The 6,593-nt window shown below is 45.2% G+C and overlaps 1 long non-coding RNA gene across 1 annotated transcript; it reads left to right on the top strand.

Annotated features, from left to right (window-relative positions):
- Positions 1 to 571: 571 nt before the first annotated feature.
- Positions 572 to 4,042, top strand: LOC120435866. Its single transcript, XR_005609979.1, has 3 exons — positions 572 to 1,080; positions 2,005 to 2,248; positions 4,006 to 4,042. It is a non-coding gene; the product is annotated as an uncharacterized LOC120435866 (long non-coding RNA).
- Positions 4,043 to 6,593: the final 2,551 nt, after the last annotated feature.

The following is a 6,593-nucleotide window of genomic DNA, read 5'->3' on the forward strand; positions in this document are numbered from 1 at the left end:
GCTGGTTTTAGTCTGAAGGCTCCTGTAGCGCCTTCTGGAGGGGAGGAGCTGGAGGAGTTTATTGGCAGGATGAGAGGAGTCCCTGAGAATGATGCGTGCTTGGCGTAGACATCTCTTCTTGTGGACATCCTCAATGGCAGGAAGTGGAGTCCCTGTGATGCGTTGGGTGGCTTTCACCACCTGCTGCAGTGCCTTGTGGTCAGCAACAGAGCAGTTCCCATACCAGACTGTGACACAGTTGGTCAGGATGCTCTCTATCACACAGCGGTGGAAGTTACCCAGTATGTCAGCAGACAGGTGGTTCTTCTTCAGTGTCCTCAAGCAAAAGAGGCACTGATGGGCCTTCTTGACCAGGTTGGAGGTGTTAGTTGACCAGGACAGATTCTCAGAGATGTGGGTCCCCAAGAACTTGAAGCTGGAGGGCCGTTCAACAGCTGTGCCAGGAGAGGTGGGCAGACACAGCTGTAAGTGACTGTCTAATCCTGCCTCCTGTATTTCAGTAGCACGCCTGGACCTAGGAGAGGGAGAGAGGTATGAAATCAGCAGCACCAATCGATCTGTCGATCTCCCGTCACCTGTGAACAAGAGATACTTCAACTCCTCCACTTTGGGCAGCAACTCACCCCTGACCTGGACTGGGGACTATGACCTCAGAATTGGAAATCCTGATTCTCGTTCCTGCAGCTTTGGGTGTGAGCTGCTCCAGTGCAAGCTGGAGGCCACCACTTAAAGAAGGCAATGACCCCACATGGTCCTCAAAAAGTCGAGATGAGGCTCTGAGGCCACCAAGATGGAAGTGTTCTGTTGCCTGGCTTTGCCTGGAAATTCTCAGTTCAAATTATTTGTGACAGCATGAACCAAACTCTCACTTTACAGGGACCAAATGGCTCATAGCAAGTGGCCAGACACCCCATGCTCCCGAAGCACCTCCCACAGGAGACTCACAGGGATGCAGTCGAATCCCTGTGATAAGTCCACAAAACACATGTGGATGGGCAAACTCCCATGCACTCTCAAACATCCTTGAGAGGATAAAGGGAAGATCCACGACCGGACGAAACCACATTTGTTTATTTTCAGGTAAATTCTGAACATGTAACTTTTCTCAGCACAGCAGTAATACACAGTACAGCTGTCTGTTAACTGTGCTACATTTGTATACCATCAGCTTCTTTGTTACTCCATCAGCTCAAATAAGGAAAAAATTTAGAAACAGCTGTTTACCGTCACTGCCGCCATCTTGGAATGTTAAGCCGGGGTTGGAGGGGAAAGCTGAGGTGGGGTTGTTAATCTGGAACGCACCATCAGTCTGACTCGCAGCAAGAGTGTCATTCAGCTCTGTGTGTGTGTGTGTGTGTGTGTGTGTGTGTGTGTGTGTGTGTGTGTGTGTGTGTGCCGTCTTCTCGTGTTTCTGCTTCTTTGAAATATTTAAACTCTCTGAACTAAAAGCTTTTGGTTGTCATGATATTTTAACGATATGCACAAACACACACACACACTGTAAACAGGCAGTATTTTTAGTTCTGTTGCTAAGAGGGGTGCCTCCTCCTCCTCCTCTTCCGTGTGATGAAGTCAGCCTGACAGTCGCTGTGTGGGACAGATGATGACGCTGTGAACCCCACCTGGGGAGAAGGCAGAGTCTCAGGTTTGTTTCTGACTGTGTGAACAGGGAATACCTGCTGCAGACTGTTGGAATCACCTTTACACAGACTGTAGACAAAGATGGACGTCAAGTATGAAACTTCTTGATCGCTCCCAGGTTGCTTGACTTTGGTTTTAAGCCACGCCCCCTCACTCTGTTTGCCCCCATAGTAAATGCTTGTTTACATTTGTCTGATTGCTTCATTGATTGACTGATGAATCTGAGGAACCCAGCAGTTAACTTAGCCACTTCCACTCCGCGCAGCTTCCCCTGGGCTGACAGGCCAGCAGCTAACCTGAATGTCAGTCTTTGTCCACATTGATTTACATCGAAGTAGTGACCAAAGCTCTTTCTCCTCACAGGAAGTGACAGTCAGCAACAGGAAGTGTTGGACCTGAAATAAACACAACATCCAGATGATCCAGTGAGACTGAAGAAAACCCAGAGGTGGCATACGACCTGGTACTAAATACATTAGAGGGTTCCCCAGGCAACCAGAACGTGGAGTGTCCACCAGCAACCGATCGTCAGCTGCAAAGCAGAGTATGACGAGTATGACCAGCGACTTCAGAGGCCACACCCTTGACAATGCACACTTCAATCCAGGTGAGTCATAGTTCAGGTCTGATCAGGCTGTAAACATGTTTGTTTTAACACGGGAAGTTAAACATGAAGAAGAAACACCCAGTGCACCATGGGAATCCCCGGCAGCCTACACCTATTGCAGCATAACTAAGGGAGGATTCAGGGTCACCTGGTCCAGCCCTAACTATATGCTTTAGCAAAAAGAAAAGTTTGAAGCCTAATCTTGAAAGTAGAGATAGTGTCTGTCTCCTGAATCCAAACTGGAAGCTGGTTCCACAGAAGAGGGGCCTGAAAACTGAAGGCTCTGCCTCCCATTCTACTTTTAAATACTCTAGGAACAACAAGTAGGCCTGCAGTGTGAGAGCGAAGTGCTCTAATAGGGTGATATGGTACTACAAGGTCATTAAGATAAGATGGGCTGCTTTGTTTGTTCCCACCTGAGAAGGTGAAACAGGAAACGCTTTGTTGCTGTTTGTCTGTGTGACGGTGTGTGCGTGCTTAAACTGGGTTATTCACTCAGACTGCAGCGGCCGCGACTTCTGATTCATGTTCAGTAAATTATTAATGCTCTCTCTCTCATTGAGTTATAATGCTCGCTCGCCCACCGAATGAAGCCGCGAGGAGGTGGGGGCGGGGTTATTCCATGTTTTATTAACACGCACACACATAAGAGGCCAGCGTGCTTGTTTGGCGTTACAGCCTGTTCTCACTGGAGGGATTAGTGAGGAGGTGGGGGAGGGGAAACGTGCTCGCCGGGACTCAGAGCCCGCGGCGTCTGTTCAAAGCCTCGACCTCCTTTACTCCTCTTCTCCTCTCATACTACCCTACCTCACTTTGTTGCCTCACCTCCTCCTGATACTCATCCCCTGTTTGCTCAGCTTTGTCGCTGTACCTGATGAAAATTGGTGTCACCTGACCTCCTCTGTCTCCATAGGACGGCGAACAACAGATCAGCTGTCGTTTATTAAACGGTTGTTGTTACTGGTGTTACCGTCACAAACAGCTGCGTTCCTGTCATTGTTTGAAGTTGTTGAATTTCATTTATAGTCAAAGGTCATCGTGCGATTGGTTAGTGACCCCGCAGCACAAACCAACTGGTGTAAGGGTTAAAGGTCCATATATGACCTTTAAGTGTGATGTACAGTGAAAGGAGAGAGCTTGGAGAAGGTCACTGACATCCATCAGTCTGGAAGGCTTACAGGGACTCCAGAGAGCCACGGCGAGAGTCATTACCCACACAAGGAGGGAAACCTGGAACGGTGCTGAACCTTCCTGGGAATGACTGGCCCACCACAATTATGCCAAGAGCCCATTGATGACTCATCCAGGAGGTCACAGAAGAACCCAGAACAACATATGATTGTAAACGCGCCATTCATGCTGGAAAACCCTCCAACGTGACTGAACTTGGCAAAGAAGAGCAGCCGCAGCATGGCGACCCCTCAAAGAAGCAGCTGGAAGAAGAGGAATGTAAAAAAGATTGAAATGACCATTACACTGATAATAACCGCGTTTCCTCCACACTGTGAAAAATTAGTACTAACTTATTAAACAACTGACAGGTGGATGAACACCTACAGTAGTCATGGAAACTCCACCGCATCCACCTGAAATATTAACAAACCTAGGAAGCTGGACTGGAGCCACAACACTGATGCTCTTTACAGGAAGGGTCAGAGCAGACTCTACCTGCTGAGGCGGCTGAGGTTATTTGGAGTACAGGGAGCGCTTTTAAAGACCTTCTATGACTCTGTGGTGGCATCTGTCATTTTTTACAGTGTTGTATGTTGGAGCAGCAGTTTATCGGCAGCTGAGAGGAAGAGGTTGGATAAACTCATCAGGAAGGCCAGCTCTGTTCTGGGATGCACCCTGGACCCAGTGCAGGTGGTGGGAGACAGAAGGACTCTGGCCAAAATAACATCTCTGATGGACAGAGTCTCCCACCCCATGCACGGAAATGTTGCTGAACTGCAGAGCTCCTTCAGTGACAGACTGCTGCATCCTCGATGCATGAAGGAGCGTTTCTGCAGGTCCTTCCTCCCTGCAGCTGTCAGACTGTACAATCAGAACTGCTCCCAACAATCATAGATGTTTACATCAGTGCTGCAACTTGGACTAATCAACCGAACAACTACCGCTGTTATAACTTGCAGATTATTTTTCTCAGTTTATATTAAAAAAAACCTATACATTTATAACTGTACTTTAATAAACAGTCTGTTTTTGTAACTATTGTATATGATATAAATATTTTTTTTCTGTAAAAATTGGTTGTGTTTCTCTTCTGTTTGTATATGTGCTTTTATTCTGCTGCTGTTACAACCAAATTTCCCCTTGTGGGACAATTAAAGGATTATTCTATTCTATTCTATTCTGCCAAAACAATGTCGGACTCTGTAGTTTTCTCTGGTCCCCTCCCCAATCAGACCAGGAGTGACATGTTTAGCCGCATGTTCTCCTTAAATTGCTGGCTGTCTGAGTGGTGTCCCAGAAACGATGTGGGCTTCATAGATAATTGGCAAACCTTCTGGAGGAAACCTGGTCTTGTTAGGAGAGACGGCATCCATCCCACTTTGGATGGAGCAGCTCTCATTTCTAGAAATATGGACCAATTTATTAAACCCCCAAAATATGACTATCCAGAGTTGGGACCAGGAAGCAGAGTTGCAGTCTTACACGCCTCTCTGCAGCTTCTCTCCTCCTGCTACCCCCAAAACCCATCTCCATTGAGACTGTGTCAGCTCCCAAACAGACAAAAACAAACTAAAACCAGCAATAAACAACTTAAACATAAAAATCCCAAAGAAAGAACAATACAGTATCCACATCTGAACCAAAGAGTAAAACAGTGAAATGTGGATTATTAAATATTAGGTCTCTCTCCTCCAAGTCTCTGTTAGTACATGACTTAATAATTGATCAACAAATCGATTTACTCTGCCTTACAGAAACCTGGTTGCAGCCGGATGATTATGTTAGTTTAAATGAATCAACACCCCCGAGTCATTCTAACTACCAGAAATCCCGAAGCACAGGCCGAGGGGGCGGTGTGGCAGCAATTTTTCACACCAGCCTATTAATCAACCAAAGACCCAGACAGACTTTTAATTCATTTGAAAGCCTGATGCTTAGCCTCGTCCACCCCAGCTGTAAAACTCAGAAACCAGTCTTACTTGTTATCATCTATCGTCCACCTGGGCCTTACACAGAGTTTCTCTCTGATTTCTCAGACTTTTTATCTGATTTAGTGCTCAGCTCAGATAAAATAATTATTGTGGGTGATTTTAACATCCATGTAGATGCTAAAAATGACAGCCTCAACATGGCATTTAATCTGTTATTAGACTCAATTGGCTTCTCTCAAAATGTAAAAGAACCCACCCACCACTTTAATCACACTCTAGATCTTGTTTTAACATATGGCATAGAAACTGAACATTTAACAGTGTTTCCTGAAAACCCTTTGCTGTCTGATCATTTCCTGATAACATTTACATTTACAATAATTGATTACACAGCAGTGGGGAGTAGACTTTATCAAAGTAGATGTCTTTCTGAAAGCACTGTAACTAAGTTTAAGAATATAATCCACCCACTGTTATCATCTTCAATGCCCTGTACCAACACAGAGCTGAGCAGCTATCTGAACGCTACTCCAACAGAGGTCGATCATCTTGTTAATAATTTTACCTCCTCACTACGTACGACTCTGGATACTGTAGCTCCTGTGAAAACTAAGGCCTCAAATCCGAAGTACCTGACTCCGTGGTATAATTCTCAAACACGTAGCCTAAAGCAGATGACTCGTAAGCTGGAGAGGAAATGGCGTGTCACAAATTTAGAGGATCATCATTTAGCCTGGAGAAATAGTTTGCTACTTTATAAGAAAGCCCTCCCGCAAAGCCAGAACATCTTACTATTCGTCACTGATTGAAGAAAATAAGAACAACCCCAGGTTTCTCTTCAGCACTGTAGCCAGGCTGACAAACAGTCAGAGCTCTACTGAGCCAACAATCCCTTTAACGTTAACTAGTAATGACTTCATGAACTTCTTCACAAATAAAATTTTTATCATTAGAGAAAAACTTACCAATAATCATCCCACAGATGTAATATTATCTACAGCTACTTTTAGTACCATCGATGTTAAGTTAGACTCTTTTTCTCCAATTGATCTTTCTGAGTTAACTTCAATAATTAATTCCTCCAAACCATCAACGTGTCTTTTAGACCCCATTCCTACAAAACTGCTCAAAGAAGTCCTGCCATTAATTAATGCTTCAATCTTAAATATGATCAACTTATCTCTAATAATCGGCTATGTACCACAGGCCTTCAATGTGGCTGTAGTTAAACCTTTACTTAA

The sequence above is a fragment of the Oreochromis aureus genome, linkage group 22 (assembly GCF_013358895.1).
Source record: "Oreochromis aureus strain Israel breed Guangdong linkage group 22, ZZ_aureus, whole genome shotgun sequence".
NCBI classification, from domain to species: Eukaryota; Metazoa; Chordata; class Actinopteri; order Cichliformes; family Cichlidae; genus Oreochromis; species Oreochromis aureus.